Source organism: Rattus norvegicus, chromosome 14, assembly GCF_036323735.1.
Source record: "Rattus norvegicus strain BN/NHsdMcwi chromosome 14, GRCr8, whole genome shotgun sequence".
Lineage (NCBI taxonomy): Eukaryota > Metazoa > Chordata > Mammalia > Rodentia > Muridae > Rattus > Rattus norvegicus.
The window spans coordinates 16,240,586-16,266,532 of NC_086032.1; the positions used below are offsets into that span (position 1 = coordinate 16,240,586).

The 25,947-nt window shown below is 46.1% G+C and overlaps 1 protein-coding gene and 2 pseudogenes across 2 annotated transcripts in view; 1 reads left to right on the forward strand and 2 right to left on the reverse strand.

The window, feature by feature from the left end:
* The window catches only part of G3bp2 (G3BP stress granule assembly factor 2), an 88,145-nt gene that overhangs the window by 23,902 nt on the left and 38,296 nt on the right, over positions 1 to 25,947 (forward strand). The window lies entirely within an intron of this gene.
* On the reverse strand, positions 10,075 to 10,185 carry LOC120096837 (small nucleolar RNA U13; annotated as a pseudogene).
* Lamtor2-ps1 (late endosomal/lysosomal adaptor, MAPK and MTOR activator 2, pseudogene 1) lies at positions 11,528 to 11,930 on the reverse strand (annotated as a pseudogene).

Consider the following 25,947-nt stretch of genomic DNA (forward strand, 5'->3'; position numbering starts at 1 on the left):
GAGGGGGAGTCACTGTGGCAGAACTAACTCCCAGGAAGGCATGGGCTTCTCTGCCTTAAGACGGTAGTGGAAGCAGTTCCCTCAGTTACCTGAGAGACTGGACAGCCAAGAGAATAGTAAGCAGGGCAGATCAAGGTGGCGTCTCTCCAGATGTGCAGAACCTTGCCTATACACTGTCCAGTGGGCATCTGGGGTTCTAGGACTGTGCCTGGTCCTCAGTGAGGGGAGTGACTTGGTTCTGGTTTGGGTTCAGCCTTGGGGATAGTGGGGACCCTCGCTATTTTTACACTGTGCTATAGTTTGAGGGTCAGGTACCGGGAGGAGACTCTCCAACTGCAGGACAGACCAAGGTGACATCTGTGCAGATGTGCATAACAGAGCTCTTGGACCCCGCTTATACACTGTCCAGTGGGCATCATCCAGGCCTGTGCCTCGTTATCTCCAGTGATGTCCCGGGTTCCCATTATCAGATGCAGCCCTGGGTGTAGCGGAGTTCCTCACTAAGCTGTTTCTACACGTCTAAGAGGCTTTTTTTCTTTAACTGTGCTCATTACACTTTCAAATCTTTATCTATCTTGACTTTCATGGGACTGTTTTAACCTCCCCCACCCCTCTAACCTGATAAAACGGTTGTTTACTAAAAGTCCCATTGAGGCATTCCAGGAGTTTGAGGGCCTGGAGCTGTAAAAACCCCCACCCCAACCCGAACCCCAGCCAATAGGGAAAATTCGAAGTCACCTCCTGGGTTAGAAGGAAAACCAAACAGGCTTCCGGGCCCTGTGTTTGCTTTACCCAGCACACACGCTCGAGATAGAGTGAAGTTTGCTTTATCCGGACACTGAAGGTGTGGTGATCTCTTTGTCATCTCAAACTTACTTTGAACTGAGGCAGGAGGATCTCTGCATTCAGCAAAAGCTAGCTTTGAGCTAGAAAACAGAACAAAGAGGACGGGAAACTCTGGAGCCTCAGGGATGTTAGAATTTTGGGAAGCCCGCTTGAGCCTCCAGTGTGCTGGGATAACCGGCGGAGGGACTTGCCCTTCTGTTTCTGCTCCCTAACCTCCAGCCTCCTCAGCACCCCACCGTCTCCTGGGCTCCATTTCCGCCGCTACTCCTGGAGTGAGCTCTTCCCTCTAGGAGGGACTGCTCTGACCTGCATAGCTCTTTTATTTGTGTTTTTAAAATAAGGTATGCCGGCACTTTGTTCAGCGGGGAGAGCCAACCGCAAACAATACACAGGAAACTGCGGGGGAGGTACGAGGGCGACTTCTTTTGCTCCCGGCTGTAATTCCTGGCTCCTATTGAAATGGTAAAAGCGTGAATTGCTAATTGGCCTCGCTCTGAGGTCCTGTACTTTCCCTAACCTGAAGGTACAGCACAGGCTTTTGTGGGTGTTCTTTCTACTGAAGTGAGAAATCGCCCTCCCGGAGGAACTTTGTAAAGAGGGGAAAGTCAGGCAATTAAATTAATCTGGGATTCTGACGGGGCCGGAAACTATCCCCTCAGGGTATTTTCTCCTTAAACTTGAAGGAGAGGTTAGCTCCTAGGGCAGGCCAGGAGGTCAGATGACAAATAAAGCTTTCAAAGAAGTTGTTTAGAGGATTACTTGCTCTGTCAAGGTGAAACAGTTATCAGGGGAAGGGCTTACCAGAGGTGTGTGGAAGCCTTGTCTCACAAAGAATAAGACGTAGGTTGAAATTGTCTTTTAATTAAGCTCAATAAAAAAATTGAAATGACCTTCAATGGAGAAGTGAATAGAGACAATACCAGGTGGGGGATGTGGGGGTGGCAGTGGGAGTCGGAGTGGGAAGGAACACAAAGAGAAACTCTCCTGGTTGGTGGTTTACTGCTGGGGCTGAGCCCTTCCAGCCCCCGGTTTCGAGCTTCCAAAAGTTCCCTGGCCCCGCCCTTCCTTGCTCCACCCCCTTCTTCCAACCTCAACTTGATTGATTGATCGGGTTTTCTTGTTGATTTAAAAATTTCCCCTCCCTCCCTTCCTTCCTTCCTTCCTTCCTTCCTTCCTTCCTTCCTTCCTTCCTTCCTTCCCTCCCTCCTTCCTTCCTTCCTTCCTTCCTTCCTCCTTCCTTCCTTCAGACAGCCTCGATCTGTGTGTGCCCCTCCGCTTGATATACCAACTGGAGATTACTCTTGGCAATCCTCCTGCCTCTACACCCAGGGTACTGGAATTACAGACGTTTGCCACCACAGCCAGCTTGCGTTACCTGTTTTAAGCCTGGTTTGCCCGATGTTTTCAGTTCTGGATGTTCTGACTGCAGGTCGTCTCGGTTCCCTGCACCCAGACCACTTTCCATCCCAGAGTTGGTCCTTAGTGTCCTCCGACCCCCTGGCCATCACTTTCAACGCCTACTCACCGTCTCTGTGTAGTTGCAGTCCTACAGCGTTTAGCTCTTGGCCCTTTGTGCCACGCTCCCTGAAGGGAAGGATTTGGGAAGAAAGCCGCAGTGACAGCTGTGTAGTTGACAAGGGTAGGTGGTAGGAAGACTCAGAGGTGGTGTCTTGTCTCTGTGTGCTTCCAGGTCCCCTGACTGGTTAGTAACTGTCTGGAGCCCAGTGACAGGGGCTTCTGCCAAGCAAACCTTCAAAACACTCCTATTCGTGCATTTGTTTAAACCCGTCAGCTCTTTATTTCTCCACCTGAAGCTATAGGGAAGCCAGAATAGTCTGAGGGTGCCCTCGTCTTCCTTCTTGAAGGTCTCTTAGTTTGGCCAGGAAAGGCAGGGGGCGGTTTAAGGAATGGCCTTTACCTAAGTGAACCTAAAGTGTTGCGTCTTTTCCCTTCTGTGGCTTCTGTTCCGATGGTTGCAGTGGCCAAAGATCCTTCTACTCTGAACAGGGAAGGCATCATGCTGGACCCGGTCCCTACACGCCTTGTAGACTGGCTGCCCTGCTCTCTTTGTGTGCTTAAGTTTTCTTTCGTTCTAGTAACAGCCTGAGTTCACTTCGTAGGAGTATTTGGAAGTTTCTTCTAGGTCCCTTGGCATACCTTTGCTGTCCGAGGCAGTCCTGTTTACAGATTGCAGGTATGGGGTCTGCAGGGACATTTGGACCAGTCATGTTGCTCCCACCATAGTACCCAGGGCTCACTCTCACAGGAAGATTCCAAATTCAGTGCGTGCAAAGATATACTGGTAGTGTCAGTTTGTTGAGAAAGTAAGTCCTATCTTTGGTCTTTCCCGTTAGGTTCTACGAATGGGAATTCTAAGTAGGACAAAAGGCAGATTAGCAAGGGGAAAGACGAGATGTAATCACACGTTCATTAACATATTGATAGGAACTTCCAGAAACACCATGTGATTGGGACTCCCGGCGTCCTTACAGGAGAAAAAGGAAGAAGAGTACTTATAGGAAAATAAATGACTTAAATGGCTGGGGTAAAGGGACTCAGGACAGCTTTCTGAGAGTGTGCTGGGATGTGCCTTGGAGACTTGTCGTCTCTGGCCGAGTCAGCCTTCCCTGCCTTATAATGATTGAGTTAGTTTGGGGAGGTTCTACTTTTAGAATGATTTCAGGAACTGAAATGCCTCTTGCTGGAAATAATTTCAATGCTGCCATGTCATATTCCGGACCTCTTGAAGGTCTGCCTTTGTGTACATGATTCTACTGGAGAGAAGGAGGCAGAACACAATTGTGCTCCAAAATTATGCATCTAAAAATATTTACTATTAGTCTCTCTCTCTCCCTCTCTCTCTCTCTCTCTCCCTCCCTCCCCATCCCCCCATCCCCGTATGTGTGTGTTCCACATGTGTGATGGTGGGAGGTGCTTGTGGAGGCCAGAAGAGGTCAAGAGCGGAATGGTTGCTGGGAACCAAATTCAGCAACTCCGCAAGAACAGGACATCCTCAATCACTGCTGAGCTGTCTCTCAAGCCCCGGTACACCCGGTATATCAGTGTTTGTATTTGAGCCAAGGAGCCGTCAATCAAGTTACTAAAGTACATTTAAAAACAAAACAAAACGCTGGGGATTTAGCTCAGTGGTAGAGCGCTTACCTAGGAAGCGCAAGGCCCTGGGTTCGGTCCCCAGCTCCGAAAAAAAGAACCAAAACAAAACAAAACAAAAAAACGAACCCTTAAAACCAAACTTTTAAAAGAGCGATTATGGTATTAGTTACTAGGTCGAGACGACACTGGAATTTCAAGTATAAAATAATGCTTACCCAGCAAGTTTCTTCCTCACCAAATTAAAGAGGCGAGAAATGTATAAGAATATCTACTTTTTGACACTGCGAGGGGCTGAACAAGGGCATCATAAACTCTCCGCAAGCTTTCCACCACCCAGCAGCAAGAAAAAGATTGTAAGTCAGGGGCTGGAGAGATGGCTCAGCGGTTAGGAGCACCGACTGCTCTTCCAGTAGGCCCTGAGTTCAAATCCCAGCAACCATGTGGTGGCTCACAACCATTTGTGATGGGACCTGATGCCCCCCTTCTGGTGTGTCTGAAGACAGCTGCAGTGTACTCACATACATGTAATAAATAAATCTTTAAAATAAAAAAAAGGGGGGCTGGGGATTTAGCTCAGTGGTAGAGCGCTTACCTAGGAAGCGCAAGGTCCTGGGTTCGGTCCCCAGCTCCGAAAAAAAGAACAAAAAAATAAATTAATTAAAAAATTAAAAAAAAAGATTGTAAGCCAGATTAATATTGTTGGTGTGCTTCTGTTTACGAAGCCACTTCTCTGTGTTGTGTGTCTGTGTTCATTTTACAGGAAGGAGCCTGTTCACTGGTGGTGATGTGGATCGAACCTCACACAAACTATGCAGATAGATGCCTTTCTGCTGAGCCACATTCTCACCCTCACCGCCCCCTTTTATACCAAAAGACACAGTCTTTTCCCTTTTCCTTCAATAAGTATTTGCTGCATCAGGCTCTGTTCTGTTTGGAAGCTTTGGTTTGACTGTGTGATGTGGGGAAGAGCAAAAGGAAACAGCAGCTGGGAGGCTTTCCGCATGGAGGTGTCAGGTTCAAGGTCCTTGCCAGAGCTGAGGCTCCATTTACAGATCTCTCAGCTGAGGCCACCGCCCTTGCAGTTCCTTACAGGTTACTCCCCTGCGCTTCTCCTGCCCTGCTTCCCTCACACATCCTCTGCTTAATTCTCCACCTGGGCCTGGCCCGCAAGGCCGAGGAGTGACACAATTTAATTCTTACACTGTCAGCCAAGAACAAGTATTGCTTCTGCTTTGTGCAAAAGAATATATATATTTCTTAAGATATATATATAACTTTACATATATTTCTTAAGTTATACATATAACTTTTTATGATGAAAAATTAATTTTATGTTTCTTATGTGGAATTAAATATGTCCTCGGCTACTGCAGCTTTTGTTTATGTTGACTGGTCGGATATTTAATAGATAATTTCAAGATGTCTCCTGTGTTTGCTGTGGTTACAACTGGGGTTCCTGGGAGCTCGTATGAAAACTTGGAAGGGGGCGAAAGTGCTGACAGCCAGCAGTCGTGCTCTGTGGCATAATTCTGTAATTGTGGTAAATAGAAATTTTGCCCCAGTGCTCCACATTTTCACACCAGGCACGGATTTCTTCCATGAAAATAAGAAGCGTGTCAATGTGCTATAGACTATGGTAATACAGGTGCACAGCCAAGGGAAAGATCCACAGAACCCTGTCTAAGAAACAACGGTAAGGAGAAAACATACGCCAGTGTGAGCTGTGAACCAGCCGGGGAAAACCCAAAATGTACTAGTTTCAAAATCAGTATGCCACACACATAAACTAGTAAGAATCAAATCTTGTGATCATTTTATAAGGAGTGTATGCATGTCTTAATGTTAAGAAAGGCAGGCTGGGCAGTCTAGTTTACAAAGATGGGTAGGGCACCTGAAGTTTGAAAGGTGGGCAGAAGCAGGGAATAGAACTGGCAGGGGGTTAGAGGACAGTGCTCACTAATGTTTGGTTTTGAGCTGCCCAGACGTCTCTACATCCTGCTTCCTTCTCTACATAACGGAAATGACTGCCACTGCACTGGGGTTGTTAAGTTACAGCCAACTGGAAGTGGGCGCTGACCAGGCTGAAGGGGAGTTAGAGACAGAACCGTGGACTTGTCCACGGCCTTTGTGAGCATTAGTCCAAGGAGGAGGAGATGTGGTGGGGAACATCTTGTTTTTAGGCTGGGTTCTAGTAAAGTACCATTTGTATGCTGCTGGGTAAGCCAGGGAGGAGGGGAATAGCAGTGTTTGAAGGAGAGAGCAATGTGGAGAAGCTGAGAGGGTGGGATTTGCTGTAGGAGCAATGTGGAGAAGCTGAGAGGGTGGGATTTGCTGTGGGAGCAAAGTAGAGAAGCTGAGGGAGTAGGATTTGCTGTGGGAGCAAAGTGGAGAAGCTGAGGGAGTGGGATTTGCTGTGGGAGCAAAGTGGAGAAGCTGAGGGGGTGGGATTTACTGAGAAGTACCAGGTGGGACCAAGGGGTGGGCACAGAAGTGCTGGTAGCAGAGACTGGGAGGATTTGAGAGTTACCTTGGTTTTCTTTTGGTCCTGGTGTGTGGGCATGTGATCAAGTCCTTTCTTTGAACAGAGAAAGTGACCAGAGAAGTGACTGGAGGAGGCTCAGAAGCTACGAAACTAGCTAGCTGTAGAGAGAACAGGGGGCAAGCCGACAGGAAATCTATTGCAGGGTTGTGATGTTCAGGGATCCTGGACGTCAGTAGGCTAAAATGCTAAGTGAGGTCAGGCAGAATGTAGTCTACTGGCCTTCAGGCATAATCACTGGGCTAAAGTCAAAGGGTCAGCAGGGTGGCTTCCTTCTGAAAGCTGTAGGGGACTGGATCTTTGTCTTCGGCAGTTTCGGGAGGCCACCTGCATTCCTCGGCTTGTATCCTCCATCTTCAGGGCCAGTAGCGAAGTGTCCTTATGATCCTCCACCATTACGCAGGCATCGCTCCCCACCGACAGACACACTTGTCACCCTCTGATAGGACTCTAATTTCATGTCTGCAAACCCCCACCTCCTTTGTTAAAGTAATATACTTCTAGGTGTGCAGCTTAGGGGTGTGTGTGTGTGTGTGTGTGTGTGTGTGTGTGTGTGTTCCTGTCTTCCACAGTTAGTAAAGTTTTTATATAATTGACTTTTAAAACTTTTTTTTCTAGCACTTGGGAGGCAGAAGCAGGGGGATTTCTGTGAGTTTGAGGTCTACAAAGCGAGTTCCAGGACAGCCAGGACTGTTAAGCAGAGAAAGGCTGTCTGAAAAACCACAAACCACCAACCAACCGAACAAACAAACGAAAAATTCTTCTTTTTATGAATGGCCTTCTTTTTATGAATGAGATTTGTAGCAGCTGTACAGTGGAGGGCCTGTCTTCTCTCAGGCCCTTGTGGTTTGTGTTGTTGTTTACAAAATGCTGAGCTAAGTATGTTAAAATTGAAAGTTTCATATTGTTGAAAATGTTGGGCATACCTGCTGTGCCTAGAGCTTTCAGGACCAAAGGCCATGGTCTCTGTGACCTTATAGCTTGGTCTATACTGTGACTTACCGGTCGGCCAGGGCCGGATAATGAGACCTGTCCCAACAAAAGAAGTCAGATAACCTAGTAAGAGTGCTCTCAATCTGTTAGTTAGATCCAATTACAGGCCCAGGGCCAGGCTCCTTTGTTCGTTATCTTCACTCAAACGCCTACATTTATTATTTCAAAGGAAATGCAGAGATGTAATTTCAGCTACAGTTTGGTTTGCTTGCTTGTTGTTGAGGCAGAGTTTCAAGTACTCCAGGCTGGCTTTGAACTTTGCATCTAGACCAGGGTGTCCTCGAAACTTCTGATCCTTTTGCCCCACCTCCCACACATTTGCCACCAAACCTTGCTCAATTGCCAATGTTTTACCAAAATACATCCATTTCATGGCTTGTGCTTTCTCAGACAGCCTTCTCTGAATGGTTGTCTATATTTTTTGTGAGACACACACACACACACACACACACACACACACACGTACGTACGTACGTCTTCATTTATCCTGTGATAGCAGATAAAAATAAATTCTGAATGTCTTTTTCTTCCTGTTATACTCGTGATTGGACCCAGGCTCTGGAGCAGGTGTTCCCCCACCAAGCTACACTCCCAGCCTCAACTTTTGTAGGGAGGAGGAGGAGAGGAGGAGGAGGAGGAAGAAGAGGATGAGGAGGAGGAGGAGGTGGTGGTGGTGGTGGTGGTGGAAAAGGAAGAAGAAGAGGAGGAAGAGGAGGAGGAGGAGGGGGAGGCTGCTTCCCTTCAGTTTGTCTTTACCAGGAGCTGCCAATTTCTAACTGCTTAAGCGAGTCTGCCTGGGCACCCGCCGTGTGGAAAATGCTGAGTTTATCTTCACGCCGCCTGGTATGTACATGAGCTGGGAGCTGTGCGGAAGGCTTCCCTTTATAAAATTAGCAGTGTCCTTAGTCCTCCTTCCATGACGACACTGACTGACGACAGGGAACAACTGCTTGTAGGCTGGTGAATGAATTGGTTTCTGCCAGGGCCTCTGGATGCTGGTTGCTAAACACAAGGGTGCAAAACAGGGAAGGACATAACCTCCCTCCTCTCACGTAGCCTGCTCTTTGACGGTCCTGTTGTGGTTCCCAGACAGTGGGCACCGAGAGCCTTTGCCGTCCACGGTCTATGCTCTTGTGGGTTGTAGGTAGGCGCAGATGTATGAGAGAGCTGCTGGCTTCTACTTGGAAGAGGAAGTTATAGGACAGGATCAGTTTTTCCCCAAGACTAATTAAGAGTCAGTGGCATAGAGACAGTCGTGGCAGTACCTGTCGGGAACCCCAGCTCTGGGGAACTAGGCAAGGTGGAGGATCAGGAGAGAACATGGCTCAATAGGTAAAAATCTTTGCTTCCTCCAGCAGGAGATGTGAGTTTGGATTGTCAGTACCTGAGCAAAAGTCAAGCATGCTGGGATGGCCTTCTAATTTCAGCACCTGGGGTGGGAGTCTGGGATCAGAGGTAGCCAGATCCTGAGGGCTCACTAGCCAACCAGGCTGGCCTAAACGACAAGCTCCCCTACACATACGTGTTCACATATGCACACACATACACACACACACACACATACACACACACACACACAGAGAGAGAGAGAGAGAGAGAGAGAGAGCGAGAGCGAGAGCGAGCGAGAGAGAGAGAATAGGTGATTTGAGTTTCAGACATCAAAGGTGGCCACGGAGGAACAGTTCAGTGTGTGCTTGCCGTAGTCCTAGCAACTCTACAGCCAAAACAAACACGGCTCAAACCTCACTCACTACCATAAATATCAACGATTTCTCGGGCGCTCTGACTTCCTCGCCACATACTGTCTTAACTCCTGGCTGTCTGGTTCCCACCTCTTTTGTAAAAAAAATAAAAATAAAAATCATGGAAGGCTGCAGCCAGATCTTAGGAATTCTCTCAGTTTGGGTCCCCTGTGTCCTGTCTTCAGTACTCGGCCTCTTCCTCTCTTTGGTCCAAATGCTCGCTCCTTCTGTAATTCCAAGACTGCTTCGAAGTGTGTTTCGCTTGTTTTTTTTTTGTTTGTTTGTTTTTTTGTTTTTTTTTTCCTTTTCTTTTTTTCGGAGCTGGGGACCGAACCCAGGGCCTTGTGCTTGCTAGGCAAGTGCTGTTTCGCTTGTTTAGTAGCCATAAAGGCAGTAAATAGAGGAAGCCGAACTCAAAATGGATTAGCAGGTGGTCTGGATACCTGGGAGGTCACCTAAAGCAGGGTCATTTTCTGTTGACATGTTCAGAGGGCAGGACATCTGAGCACAGGGTGTTCCCTAACTCAGGCCAAGGAGCCTGGTGAGCGTTAGGTACAAAGCTGCAGGCGGACGCAATGAAACTCAGCACAAAAGCCCTGCCTTATAAATAGTGATTCAGACGCACACGCTGCCGTTACCTGGGTAACTATGACAACAGCTCCCTGGATACAGAAGCCAGAGGATCAGGAGTTCAAGGCCATCCTCACTGTCGGGTGAATTCAAGGCCAGATTGGGAGAATTCTCCCATTCTCCCGTTCTCCCCAAATATCTGGGTTTTGAAGGTAAAGAAAAAAGAGAAAGCAGTAGGGTTTTGTTTTTGTTTGTTTGTTTATTTATTCACGTCAGACGGGTAATATGTTCATGTCCTAACAAGGTTTAGTGGGCGGCACTTATCACGCACATGGCATGAACACCCAATCATCACGCTCACGCTTTATGAACCGAAAGGATCTGTTTGTTTATTTTTTAAATATTTTATTTATTTATTATATATGAGTATACTGTAGCTGTCTTCAGACACACCAGAAGAGGGCATCAGATCTCTTTACAGATGGTTGTGGGCCACCATGTGGTTGCTGGGATTTGAACTCAGGATCTCTGGAAGAGTAGTCAGGTGCTCTTAACCGCTGAGCCATCTCTCCAGCCCCTGTTTGTTTATTTTTAAAGACAGGTCTTACACTGTAGCCTAGGTTGCCCTGGAACTCACAAGGTAGCCCACGTGGGCCTCACATTCTCAGCCACTCCCCTTCCCATTAGGTAGACAGATCCATCTCCCCAGTGACTGTCCACATTTTAGGATTCAAGTCGGGGCAAAACCACCCATCCCACCTTAAGGGAATAAAAGATAGTTTATTTTGGTACCGTTTTGATTGACCATGCCCTGGGAACACAGATCGAGGTTATCCCTAAATCCCGTGTACCAACACCAGAGCAGTTTCATAGTTTTCACAGAACAAAGAAATCCACGGATCAAGGACACTTAAAGCACAGCGTCGGCTGCGTTAGAGGTCGTCATAGCAAGGCAGGGAGAGAGGCTTTCTGCAGGCCTAAGATGCTGTCTGATGACATTCTTGGTTTGGGGGTTGGTGGATTCCAGCGGCTCTGCTACATCAATAGACTGCAAAGGTTTTTCTCTGTTAGTCACAGGATGTTAGTTCCAATACAGAGGTAGGTGGGCAAGGAATGGGTGTTCCTAGGAGCTGAAGGTAGCAGGATAAGGTAGTTAGCCTCTGGACATGTAACATTCCAATCCTCCCTAGCACGGAACTTCTAATCAGTCAGTGGGTCCCTGCAGACGCAGCTTCTTTGAAAGGACGTCCTTTCACAAGTACGTGTGTAATCCATACCCACTGAGTAAAATCCGTAGAGGGCAACCCAGGTATCATTGGTTGGGGAGGTGATTTCATTGTGCTCCCTAGGTCTGGAACCCCTCCACCCCACCCCCATCCCCAGTGTGATTCCCGCTGAGCAGTGCTCGCAGAGACCAGAGAGTAGCAGGGGGAAGTTGGGAAGCCCTTGGGACTCAGGACATTTCACTGTACCAGCTTGTCGGAAGTGACAAGGAACATTAGTGCTCATTCAGGGACAAGGACAAGGAGGGCCAGATGATACTGTAGTCAAACCTCCAGTGTTGGTTTTGGCTTTTGTTTAGCTTTTCTTTCTTTTTTTCTTTTCTTTTTTAAGAGTTGAAATTTTATTTAGAAAAAAAGCAATCCCCGCCCAGCCCAGGCGTTTCCAGGGCTCAGCTCTTCCCAATCACCATCCCTCTTCTACCTCAGCTTCCGGCACACAATTATGATGCTGCTACTCTGGTGAGGGGCTCCTCCAGGTACTGCACCAAGGCCTTGGCCTGGAGCATTCCGAAGCCTACAGTCTCCTTGGGATACACATACATAGCAGAAAGTTGGCCACCCTGGTAATGGCTACCCGGTCCTCCGTGCAGTCCATGAGGATAAATTTGAGACTGTCTTCATTAAACGCTTGGTACTATTGTACATGACCCAGATATTACTGGTGATGGCCGTGGTGGCCCTTCCTCTGTGTCCCCATAACTGGAGTAGGCCAGCATCAATGCCTCATTACTCAGCAGTAGGGTGCTTTGGACTCCTCCACTGCTGGCTTGGCTTAGCACCGGTGTCAAAGCCCTAGGAAGCAGCTTGCCTGCTTCTCTAACTCTGACCTGTACCCACATGACCCTACAGTCGTACCCTTTTGCTCTCCCTCAGCCGCTTCCGGTGGTTGGGGAGCCCAGCCAGGAGGCCTTGTTTAGCTTTTCTTAAAGTATAAAGTTCAGGGGCTCTTAGAACTTCTTGTTGTTGTTGTTGTTGTTGTTGTTACTTCAGGCCAGATTTGGAGGCGCAGAACTTTAATCCTAGTACAGAGGGAGGCAGAGATAGGTGGATCTCCCAGTTTAAGGACAGACCAGTCTATTTATGAAGCAATTTCAGGACAGCTGAGAACCCGTTTTTAAAAAATGATAATGGTGATGATGGTGGAGGTGGTGGTGGTGGTGGTGATGCTGATGCTGATGCTGATGCTGATGGTGTTGGTGTTGGTGGTGATGCTGATGTTGATGATGGTGATGATGATGATGGTGGTGATGCTGGTAATGATGATGGTGATGATGATGGTGGTGATGCTGATGTTGGTGTTGGTGGTGATGCTGATGTTGATGGTGATGCTGATGGTGGTGGTGCTGATGTTGATGATGATGGCGATGATGATGTTGACAGAGCAGCAGCAACCGCAGGGATGGGGATGGAGCTCAGTTGGTGGAACACTTGCTAAGCATGCATAAGGCCCTAGGTTTGATCCCTAGCACAGACATACAAATAAATAACTAGTACATCAGAAATTTTCAAAGCCTGTACCTACTTCAGCGAGCAGTCTTGCTGCCCCTGCCCGACCCAGCCTAAGCCACCCCAGATCTACTTTCCATCTTTATAGATTTTCCTATCGTCCCATGACATTATTGTTGCTTTTGTGAACCCGGGGGTCAGCCCAGGGCCTTGCTTGCTGGACCAGTACTCTACCATTGAGCCAGTTGCCTCCCCCAGCCTCCGGTGATGGGCCTCCCCAATACAGGACTCGGGGTGACCTTTGTGATTTTTATGTAGTTTTCTGCTCGTCTGTTTGGGGTAGGGTTGGTTTTTGGAGACAGGGTTTTATTTTGTGGGCCTGGTTGCTCTGGAGTTCACTGTATAGCCCAGGCTCATTTGGAACTCACAGGGATGCGCCTTTCTCTGTCTCCATGGTCCTGGGAGGTGCCATGGCTACTTTTATATAGTTTTAACTTCTTTTAAAGTCCAACATGTGTACATATCAATGACGGCGCTAAGGGTACCTGGAAGAGAATGGGGGACAAGAGACGCGAAGAAGGACGCCAAGACAAGAGTCTGATCAAGGCGACAATTTTTTTTCCCAAGGCTGAATTTATACCGTAACAGGGGTAACAGAGGGAGTGGGTAAGTGTGAAACATTTACACAAGCCAAGGACACAGTATTCGTGTGGTCAGCTGATGTCAACAGGATGTTGGTTTTTCAGAAAGGTTACAGGTCATCACATTGGGGATCTTGACATCAGATGTATTTCTCAGCAAGGTCAGAACTTTATCATATCATTACTCATCCTGACCACCAGATTTGTATTAGTCTTCTGCAGCTGGCTGGGGATTTTCCACGAACCCAGTCATACTTAACGCTAACCATAATAATAACATCAATAATGGAGGGCTTCAAGGGCATCGCTTCCAACATATACAGAGAAAAAGTATCAGACATGCTAATAAAACCTGGCTTACTGAGCCTACCAGGTAAGTCGCATCCAGATCTAAAGACCCCAACCTCACCAGCCCCTGGGATGCCCAGCTCCTTCCAGAGTAGCTTTTCTCACTCACAGAGTCATAGACCACTGCTTCTTTTGCACTTACAGCAACAGGGTCATAAAGTCCGCCTGTGTCTTTCTGTCAGTCCACCTGTGTGTCTGTCTCTCTCCAGGGTCTCATCACATAGCCCCAGGAACTCAGGCTGGCCTGCAATACACAGAGGTCCTCCAGCCTCTGCTCCTGGAGCACGGAAATACAGGTGCACACCCTGCCCAGTACATCTTTTGTGTCCGGCTGCCTTTCCTCAACCTTGTGAAATGTTGTCCATGTTCCTACCCATAGCTGTCGTTGTCGTTGTTGTTGTTGATGTTTTTAATTCCACTAGAAATGTATTCCAAGTTAAAATGAAAGGTGGAAAAAATGGAGGACGAAGCATATCAAATGAATCCTGAACTTCTTCAGAGGACAGCAGGGTAAAATCCATAAGGATTCTTTTAATAGTCACAGGTTATGGCCAGCTCCCAGCCAGCCATGGCCGCCTCGCTCATCCGGGTCTTTCTAGGATTAACTCAGTGATGTCTTTGTGAAGTGTTAATAATTTTCATCCTGGTTTTTTTCTTTACACATAAAATCTAGTATAGTAGGTGAACCTTTTTGGTTTTCTTTTTTTAGCCTAAGAATATCTAACACTAAATGTATAGCTAGAGATGAAGTTGGGTTCTGACATCTACAAGAAAATAGAAGAATCTACTTCCCAAATTACTTATATCAGTAATTACCACCAAATGTTCAAAAATGCCATCCAATGCCCTCCCAGATTTCTTGGCTGTTTCTTTTTTCTGTAGGACTTATTCTCAAAGAATCAAATGGAATGCTTCTTTTTTTTTTAAACATTTATTTACTTTATTTATATGAGTACATTGTCACTGTCTTCAGACACACCAGAAGAGGGCATCGGATCCCATTACAGATGGTTGCGAGCCACCGTGTGGTTGCTGGGAATTGAACTTAGGACTTTCGGTTCTTTTTTTTTTTTTTTTTTTTTGGTTCTTTTTTTGGAGCTGGGGACCGAACCCAGGGCCTTGCGCTTCCTAGGCAAGCGCTCTACCACTGAGCTAAATCCCCAACCCCAACTCAGGACTTTCGGAAGAGCAGTCAGTGCTCTTAACCACTGAGCCATCTCTCCAGCCCCCAAGTGGAATGCTTCTTAAATGTGGCACAGTGCGCCATAGACATTCACATTTTACCTGTGGGCCAGTAACTCTGTCCTGGGGGACAAAGTACAAGGGAGGTTTTTGTGAGTCAGACCTTGGCTAGTCTTTCTGAATGCCCAGGGGATCCCGGAGACTGTGACAGTGTCAGATGTTACAGGATTCGAGCTGTGCCCTCGTCCCCAAAGTAAGCCCCAGTTGCTCTTCTTGAAAGGGGAATGAGGTCAGTATTGATACCAAAGGGACTAGGGTCCCTTCTCGGAATTGTCTCATTGATAAAATAATTTAAGAGTGGACTCAAGAGAGGCTTGAGGACAGTTTTATTACAGTTCAAATGAAAAACCAAACCAAACCAAACCAAACCCAGGGCAGGCCAGCTGTAAAACTGGGTGGCTGCCTGGGGGAGGAAAATGGAAAAGGGAAAAAGGCTGAGTTTCGAGCTTGCTTGGAGGTCAGACACACGGGGAACACATAGTGTCGGCAGGGAGGAGGAGGTGGGGGGAGGGGAAGGAAAGCCTAATGTCACAGAGTGTGCTTGGGTCCTAGGCAGTGAGATAGTTTCCAGGGCAGCCAGAGCTTCATAGTGAGACCCTGTCTCAAACCAAAACCAAACCCGGTAAAGTTCCATGTTTCTGAGTCCTGACTTGACCCAGAGAGGAAGACGGACACGGCAAAGCTCACGGCTATTCACGGCAGCTTGGCGGGACTGTGCTGGAGTGTAAACTTGGGGACTATAATATCGCATTAAAGGAATAACGATCCTGCCTTTCTCTTACGCCTGGCTTAAGGTGAACCCACATTTCTAAAGAGTGGCCCCTCCCCCTTTATGAGGAGTCATCCCTTAGCCAATCACTGAGCTTGTCTAGCTCGAGTGCTAGGAGGTTTTTCTTCGTGGGCCCGTACTGCTGCTCTAAGAGTATCTCTCGGCTTAGCAGTCAGCGCAGAAGCATGGCAGCAGGGACTCCATAATGTTAAAAAATACAACCTTGAATGTGCTTCCTCGATGGACATCCCTTCTCTGTGGCCATCAAACTAGCAACGATGCTTTCTCCTCAAACCAGGCATGGCTGGAAAAATTCTCCCTAAGCAAATGGACAGGAATCAACAATCGCTTCTACAGACTTCGTTTTGGTTTGTGTGTGTGTATGTGTGTGTGTGTGTGTGTGTGTGTGTGTGTCTGTGTGTCTGTGTGTCTGTGTGTCTGTGTGTCTGTGTGTCTGTGTGTCTGTGTGTCTGTGTGGGTGAGGGAAGGAGAGGTGACAGTGGGCACCAACATGTCACAATTAACATGTGGGGGATGGAGGACAGCTTTGAGGAGTCTGTTCTCTCCTTTTACCCTTACATGGGTTCCAGAGGGGCTCAAACTTGGGTCCCCAGGCTTACACACAACTTCTGTCACCAGCCGAGCTATTTTGCTCACCCTCTTCTTCAGACTTCTCATTGAGTGTCTACCTAGCTTCTGCTCTGAATCCCTTAAGATTCTGAGAGAGAAAGCCACTGCTTTTTGTTTGTTTGTTTGTTTTAGACTGGGTTTCTCTGTGTAACTTTGGCTATCCTGGAAGTCGCTCTGTAAACCAGGCTGACCTTGAACTCTCAGAGATCCACCTGAGGGCTGGGATTAAAGGTGTGTGCAATGGCTGCCTTGCTAAGACCCTGCGTTCAAATGCTTAAAGCTATATAGTTTCTCAGTTTATAGAGGAGAGTAGAGAGCAAAGGTAGTTTGTCCTTGGATGTTCAAATGCTTAAAGCTATATAATTTTTCAGTTTACAGAGGAGAGTAGAGAGGAAAGGTAGTTTGTCCTTGGATAGGCACAGCCCTGTTCATCACTTTCTGTGAAGAAAGAGAGTTGTGCATGGAATGTTTTTCTGTGATATGTGGAGACCAGGGATGCTTAAAGAAAACCGTTTCTTTCTACACACCCCCTGACCTTTCTGAGAGGTGGTGCTATTGAGGATTGTGACCTGACTTGGGCTTGATCTGTGGTCACCAGCTCATCGCTGCTGTAGCCTAGGCCTGTGCAGAGATCACGAGGATCTGCACTTTCTAGCTGGCCTCAGTCTTGCTACACTTGCAAGCCCCCTCACGGGCCTAGGGATATAGATCAATAACAGAGTGATTGTCTAGCACAAGAGCAATCCATCCAGAAATGTAAGCAAGGCCATTAATACCTCAGCTCAAGCAGCACTCCTACAATCCTGAGAGTCTAGTTGGATAAAATCACTTCTAACCCCAGTCTGCACTGTGTGCCAATCTGCCTTAAACTTTATTATGCTACAGTGATATCAGAGTCTTTCTTTGAATGCATTTTTCCATTAGGAAATACATTCTTGGAGAACATGAAATTAATAAATATGATTTGATTACATAATGACTTTCCCAGCTCTCAAAAGGTAGAGGCAAGCAGATCTCTGTGAGTTCGAGGCCAGCCTGGTCTACAGAGTGAGTTTCAGGACAGCCTGGGCAGAACAGAGAAACCCTGTCTCACAAAACCAAACCAGAGAGAAGGAGAGGGAGAGGGAGAGGGAGAGGGAGAGGGAGAGGGAGAGGGAGAGGGAGAGGGAGAGGGAGAGGGAGAGGGAGAGGGAGAGGGAGAGGGAGAGGGAGAGGGAGAGGGAGAGGGAGAGGGAGAGGGAGAGGGAGATCTTATTCTGTAGTCCTGGCTGACTGGAATTACATATCCCTGGCTGGCTTCATATTTTTATTTTTAGATATATTTTGTTTTAGATGAATGAGTGTTTGGCCTATTTGTATGTGTGCGCACCGTGTGTATATCTGACGTCCTTGACAGAAGGCAGAAGAGAGTCCCTTGTGACTGAAGGTATAGATGCTTGTATATGCTGGGTGCTGGGAGTTGAGCCCAGGTCCTCTGTAAGAGCAACAAGTGCTCTTAAAGAGCCATCTGTAAGATGAGCCAGCTCTCCAGACCGCTAGCTTCAAACTCTCCAAAATGTTCTGTCGTGGTCTCCTTAGTACTGCAATTACAGGTTGGAGTCATGACGTTAAGGTTTATTCATTTTTCAAATCCTAATATTGTGGTTGAGTCACACTCCTTAAAGTAGTACACTCCTCTAAACCCAGCACTTGGGAGGCAGAGGCAGGCGGATCTCTGTGAGTTTGAGGCTAGCCCACTTTATATAGTGGATTCTAGACCATTGATGTTGAGGGCTACATCGTGAGATACTGTCTCAAAAAAAAAAAAAATCCTGGGGGAGGGGCTGTGCTCAATGTATATTATTGCCTCCTTCCCAATCTTTTTTTTTTTTTTTCTTTTTTTCGGAGCTGGGGACTGAACCCAGGGCCTTGCACTTGCTAGGCAAGCGCTCTACCACTGAGCTAAATCCCCAATCCCCTTCCCGATCTTTAGGTTTGGTTGAACAATCCTTGATGGAAAACAGGCAGTCTCGTGCGAGGTACTTTTTCATCTTTTTAGCCTACTAGTAGAGAGAAGCAATTTAGATAAAGATTTTATCAAACTTTCGTGGTCCTTAAGCACAGGCAGATGGAATACCCATGTATGTGTGTGCTACATTAGAGCTCCTCTGCCCCCGCCCCCCCCCCAATGATAAGAATTGAACCAGGGTAGGGATTGAACCAGGGTCTTGCTCATACCAGGCTAGCATTCTGCTACTGAGCTATAATATACCCAACCCTGGGTTTTCTTTCTTGTTTATGATGCTTACTTTCATTTTTTAAAAAAAATGGGTTTCTTAGATTTCCTCAAAGAAATGCATTTCCCCTCGAGGACTGTCTTGTCCACGACCGCCTGACCTCATGCTGGTCTCAGCCTTGCTGTGCAGCTAAGGATGCCCAAGTTTCTGATGCCCTCACCCTCACTGCCCCCAGGGCTGCAGGGATGTGCTACTGTGCTCCGGATACAGTGCTGCCCTACATGTCTACTGCAGTGCTGTAGTCCCCTGTGTATGCCGCGCTGGGATCTAACTCCTGTCCTCCGGAACTAGACGAGTATGCTACTGACTGAGCCACATGCCCCATCCAGATCATAACCTTTTAGGGTTATAGATGTGTTTTAGAAGTCAATGAAATACGTGCCCTCTCAGAGAAAAAAGAAAGACACTCAAATATATAAGCAAAATGTTTATGATTGGGCTGGAGAGATGGCTCAGCAGTTAAGGGCACTGATGGCTCTTCCAGAGGTCCTGAGTTCAAATCCCAGCGACCACATGGTGGTTCATGACCATGGGATCTGATCCCCTCTTCTGGTGTGTCTGAAGACAGCTACAGTGTACTCATATGCATAAAATAAATGAGTCTTTTTTTTAAAAAGTTTGCGATTGGGGCTGGAGAGATGGCTCAGCAGTTAAGAGCACTGACTGCTCTTCCAGAGGTCATGAGTTCAATTCCCAGCAACCACATGGTGGCTCGCAACCATCTGTAATGAGATCTGATGCCCTCTTCTGGTGTGGACGAAGACAGCTACAGTGTACTTATATATAATAAATAAATAAATCTTAAAAAAAAATAAAAAGTTTGCAATCTTTACAAACTTCTCAAATATATGCATAGACTTGGGGTTGAAGCCGTTTGGTTTAAAGAAAAACAATTTACTTAAATTACGTAGATCTGTCTTTATTAATACTGGCTTATTTATGAGAGAAAGGCCAATGCTGCAGCAAGCGTGTGTTGAGGTCAGAGGGGAACTCTGTGGTGTTGATTTCCTCCTCCCACCTTTATGTGGGTTCCAGGGTCAGACTCAGGTCGAGGTCAGAAGGCACCTGGCCTTCTGAGCCATCTCAAATCTCTCTACATCTTGTCGAAAAGCTCCACCTCCTTTTTTTTTTAATTATTCATTTATTTAACGTACTGAAAGCCGTATTTAGATTCTATGCAATCTTTTGCTATTAGAGGGGAAAGCAAAACCGCGCAAACCTTTGCTTCTAACACCTTCGCCTTTGGCCACAGCCTTTATCCAGATAGGAAGCAATTAGTTACTTTCGGTTCTGTTTCCCTTTGCAAGTCAGCATGGGGAGAGCGGGTAATTTGGGGTCACGTTTCTCAAATTAGGGTGAGGCCTCACCGGGTCACGGAAGCCTGGCTAGATAGCCGAGAGTGTTCCTGTCAGTTCTGAGCGGGTGCCAAGCCATATACAGTGAGGTAGGTGGGTCAGTAAGGCAGAGGTCACGGGGTGCCTGCCTGCAGACCTTTTAGAAAGCCAGGCTTCCGGGCTGCGAAAGATAGGACACCTCTTGATTCAGAGGGAGGTGCCTGCCTTAACCTAACCTCCTCTATGCTTCTGCCGGGATGAGTGTTCTGCTGCCCTGAAAGCCCAGCCCAGCTCAGCTCCTAGACAATAAGGAAGCAGTTACCCTGGAAACACATAGATGGGATATAAGGCCAACACTGACCCTGAACAAGGTCTGCTTGGCTGTGTTCCTCTTTAAGCTGGCCTGGAGGTAGAAACCCGTGCTGTCACCGAATGGACCAGTGGCTAATCTCTGTGTAGTGGTGTTTTGTTCCAGTCAGAAATGTCTTCACGGTCAGTCCACTGTCTCTGAAGCATCCTGCCCACTGATGGATGCCCTGGGGTTTTCATGCATGTTTCTCACTGTCTCAAGCAGTTTTACAGACTAGTTACCGAAAGAGATAAGTTAAAAGATGGTTTTACTGCGGTTTACTGTGGTTTCGCTGCTCTGCTCCAAAAACCAAGTATTTGAGGCAAAAAGAGATAAGGAGGAGGCTTGTGGGGGCTGGGAGACCCAGGACAGCCATTCTGACTTTATGCAGCACTGTTGGGGGTCCCCTAACAACGGTTCTTTCTCCTAAGTCTCCTTTCCTTTCTGCTCCCTGCCAAGACTCTTGCTTTGTACCCGGGGTACCCTTGAGCTGGGTTCAAGCAGTCCCCTTGCCTCAGCCTCCTGAGTACTAGGAGACAGGAATCATGTCCACCTTACCTTGTTTATCCCAGGGGAATCATACATACATACATACACACACACACACACATATACATATATATATGTATATGTATGTATACATATGTATGTATGTATATACATACACATACACATACACACACACACACACACACACACACACACACACACACACACACACACACACACCTCTCACCAGGAGCCATGCTAAACACTACATGTAATCTTCACACCTACCCAAAGAAGCGAATGGACCTGATCATGTAATTCACGCTTCTGCATTTCACTGGGAATTGGTTCTTCAGCTCTGACTTCTCCAAGGCAGTCTCCCAGAGAGTACCCTGGCTCAGCAGTTCTCCCGGACACTGACCTAATCCCTAGGGCCTGATTAAGGAATGGTCAGAATCCCACTTCCAAAGAGAGATGCACATTCCCAATAAACAAAGTATCTCCTGACAAGGTCCCTGCAGTGCACGGTGAGCAAGAATGAGAGAGGAGAGCCAGATACAGTTGAGACATTTTATACTGTACAAATATGGTACAAAAGATGAAACATACCTGCAGCCCAGTAATGTCCAGGGTCCTCTTGTCTGACAAATTCTAGCCGAGGAAGATAAGCACCAGGCATTTCCCCCTGGACTGCAGGCAACTCCCGGCAACTTGTCACCATAGCTTCCTGAGTCCTGCATAGACTCTGTTAGAACTCAATCCAGATGAATTATTTGACAGTCTTGTAATCCAATCCTTTGTGGGTTGATTTTTGGTTATGACTGTCTCTAAAAGCTGAAGCAGGTATACAGTGGGTTTGTAGCATATATTTTATATGTATTTTTCTAGATGAGTGACATGTTTCATACATAGCAATGAAATGGGGAGGAAAAGACCTTTTAGCACAGCCTCAGCACTGGATGGTAAGACAGCAGGAAGGAGTCCTCATCAGATCCCCTCTTCACGCCATTGTAGGCTTCTCCTCTTTTCCTCTCAAAGGAGTGCTTCCCCATGAATTTAAGACTTTGTAAGGAAGCAAGCTACACCAAAGGAAAGCCCCGAAATAATCTAGCAATTTTCTTTTCTTTCTTTTTTTTTCGATGAATTCAACTTTTTTCATCTTTATGAACTTGGGTATTTCTTTTTTTTTTTTTTTTTTTTGGTTCTTTTTTTCGGAGCTGGGGACCGAACCCAGGGCCTTGCGCTTCCTAGGCAAGCGCTCTACCACTGAGCTAAATCCCCAGCCCCGAACTTGGGTATTTCTTATTTACATTTCTATTTTTTTTAAAGATTTATTTATGTATTACATATGCGTACACTGAGGCTGTCTTCAGACACACCAGAAGAGGGCATCAGATCTCATTATAGATGGTTGTGAGTCGCCATGCGGTTGCTGGGATTTGAACTCAGGACCTCTGGAAGAGCAGTCAGTGCTCTTAACCACTGAGCCACCTCTCCAGCCCCAATTTTCTTTTCAGTAAGGAATACTTGCTCAAAGGCTGGAAGTTTGTCACTTTATCAGCTGAGCCATGGCATGGGGACAGGATTTGATTTAAGACTTTTCGTTATTTTTTATTTTGTTAATATTTGTTATATTTATCTTTTTTTACATTTTACATTTATACATTTTATATTTTTATGTTTATTATTGTTATCTTTTGCTACTATTACGTTTACTTGTGCACATGTGCACACGTGTAAGAGCACGCCACCATGCCCACGCACGTGTGGAGGTCAGAGGACAGCCTGTAGAAGTCCATTCTCTACTTTGAATGTGGGCCCTGGGATGAGACTCTGGCCCAGGCCCACCTGGTTTGGAGACGTGTCTTTACTCAGAGCTACCTACCCCTCTGTATCGTGGGTATCTTTTCTTACACTGCCAACTTTATGACCCGTTCATGAGCTAAAATGGGATGGCACCTGCCGTAGTGTTCTGATGCCGTGAAGAGACACCATGACCAACACAACTTAAAAGGACAAAAACAAACAGAACACTTAATGGGGGCTCGCCCATAGTTTCAGAGGGCGAGTCTGTTTCTTTTCTTTATCAACATCTATAGATAGTTTTATTTGGTTCTCCTTAGTCTCACTTGGTTTGTCTCACCGCTTATATGATCTGGGAGTTCGGTTTGGTGTGTGGAGTTAGATGGTATAAACGTTTACCATCAGAGAGTGTCAGAGCTCTGAGAATGGCAAATGACCATTTTGCTTTGCTTTGGGTACAAAGATGGTGTTCTGTTTGATTCGAGAGTAGCATGAGGAACTGTGGGAAGGTTCAGGTAAAACATTAAGCCAGGACATTAAGACATGAGCTGTGTGGTTGGGCATTTAGCTCAGTGGTAGAGCACTTGCCTAGGAAGCGCAAGGCCCTGGGTTCGGTCCCCAGCTCCGGGGGGGGGGGGGGGGGGGGGAAGAACCAAAAAAAAAAAAAAAAAGACATGAGCTGTGTTTCTACTTAATAAAAACTGACTATTGCGCTAGAGAAATGGCTCAGCCATTAAAGGCTAGGCTCACAACCAAAAATATAAGGAAACTGACTATCATAATTTCAATTTGAGATATATGGCCAGGCAGGTGTTCCAGGTCTGCAATTCCCACGTTCAGGAGACTGGGGAAAGAGAGTGCAGGCTAGCCTCGGTTGCAGAACAGGCTGGGACCAGCCTAGGCTATGTGGGGTCCTGTCTTTAAAAAAATCAACTAAAAAGAAAAAAAAATCTCAAACATACTTGATTTGAGATTGAAACAAAAAAAGTCACAAAGTGTTCTTAAATATTTAAATTTGGGGGCTGGAGAGATGGCTCAACGGTTAAGAGCACCCGACTGCTCTTCCAGAGGTCCTGAGTTCAAATCACAGCAACCACATGGTGGCTCACAACCATCTGTAATGGGATCTGAGGCCCTCCTCTGGTGTGTCTGAAGACAGCTACAGTGTACTTACAATAAATGAATAAATAAATCTTTTAAAAAATATTTAAATTTAGAGCTTTAGATGTATGTATTTTGTATTTGTATCCTAGTTAACTGTTACTATTTAACAGGATAATATGTCAGATGCCTAAACTTGAATGGCTCAAGTGTTTTTTTTTTTAATTTATTCATTTATTATCTATAAGTACACTGTAGCTGTCTTCAGACACACCAGAAGAGGGCGTCAGAATTCATTACAGATGGTTGTGAGCCACCATGTGGTTGCTAGGATTTGAACTCAGAACCTCTGGAAGAGCAGTCAGTGCTCTTGGTTCTTTTTTTTTTTTTTTTTTTCCGGAGCTGGGGACCGAACCCAGGGCCTTGCGCTTCCTAGGTAAGCGCTCTACCACTGAGCTAAATCCCCAGCCCCTAGCAGTCAGTGCTCTTAACTGCTGAGCCATCTCTCCAGCCCTCAAGTGTTTTTTAAACCTAAGATTTATTTTTATTTTATATGTATGACTATTTTATGACTATTTTGCTGGGTTATATGTAGATATACTATGTGCATGGAGTGCTTAAGAAGCCAGAAATGGGGCTGGAGAGATGGCTCAGTGGTTAAGAGCATTGACTGCTCTTCCAGAGGTCCTGAGTTCAATTCCCAGCAACCACATGGTGGCTCACAACCATCTGTAATGGGATCTGATGCCCTCTTCTGGTGTGTCTGAAGACAGCTAGTGTGCTCATATAAATAAAATAAATAAATAAATCTTAAAAAAAAGTTGTGATCCCTGGCATTAGCTAACACCCCCCCCCTTAACTTTGTCTCCCTAATTTAAAAGCGATACCAGACATCAAGCAACAACAACAACAACAATAAAACAAAACAAAAAACCCAAAACAAACAAACAAACAAAAAGAAGCCAGAAATGTCAAATCTGGAACTTACTGAAGATTGTTGTGATCTAACATGTGGGTGCTGGTAACAGAATTCAGGTCCTCAGGAAGAGCAGAGTGTGTGTGTGTGTGTGTGTGTGTGTGTGTGTGTGTGTGTGTGTGTGTGTGTGTGTGAGAGAGAGAGAGAGAGAGAGAGAGAGAGAGGGAGGGAGGGAGAGAGAGAGAGAGAGAGAGAGAGAGAGAGAGAGAGAAAGAGAGTGTCCGTCTGTCCGTCCACTCATACCTGTATGAGAGTATGCCACATGTGTGGAAAACAAAAGAGGGTCTCAGATCCCCTGAAATTGGAATCATGGGGGGTTTATGAGCTGTCTGATATGAGTGCCGGGTACCAAAGAGCACTGTTTGCTCTTAACTGCTAATAAGTGTTAACCTTTGAGTCATTTCTTCAGACCCATATTGCCTCAAATTTTTCTTTTTCTTTTTTTTTTTAAGTTTTTTTTTAATTTTATTTATTCACTTTATATATGACGAGTACACTGTCACTGTCTTCAGACACACCAGAAGAGTGCATTGGATCTCTTACAGATGGCTGTGAGCCACCATGTGGTTGCTGGGATTTGAACTCAGGACCTCTGGAAGAGCAGTCGGTACTCTTAACCCCTGAGCCATCTCTCTAGCCCAGCCATCTTTCCAGCCCTGCCTCAAATTTTAAAATTACAAATTATAATAGATGCTTAGAATATCGTCTGGATGAACTTTATGGTATATAAATACCCAGAAGTGAAATAACTGCTTTGAAATATAGAACATCTGGGCTGGGCAATAACTGAACTAAGTGCCCAAGGACATCTGTAGGGTGGATGCTTTTGGTTCACAGGTAAAGGCTTGGGGGCTGTGTCAGAGGGAAGCTCTTGGGGTTGGGGATTTAGCTCAGTGGTAGAGCGCTTGCCTAGGAAGCGCAAGGCCCTGGGTTCGGTCCCCAGCTCCGAAAAAAAAAAAAGAACAGAGGGAAGCTCTCCCATAGGTTTCACTATGTCCTTTCCCCCCCTGAAAACTAGACACCTTTTTATATGGATGACTGTGTTTTTATCATATCTTATCAATTAGATTTGCTTCTTGGTTTCTCATTAAGTTTCATTAGTTCCATGATTTATATGTGTGGCAAGAATGTTCAAATATTCAGCTTGTCTTTATTTTGGTTATATCCTAATTTTTCTACTTAGGGCTAATTGATTAATTAATTATTTTCCAATTTGATTGCCTAAGATAACCTGCCTAGCCATTGGGAAAAAAAAAAACGAAGTGTATTTATGTACTAATAGAAAACAATGGCCAACCTATTTGATTAAGGGAAATAAACATGATCCTGTTACTCCTTCTTTTTTTTTTTTTTTTTTAAAGATTTATTCATTTATTATATATAAGTACACTGTAGTTGTCTTCAGATACACCAGAAGAGGGCACCGGATCTCTTTACAGATGGTTGTGAGCCACCA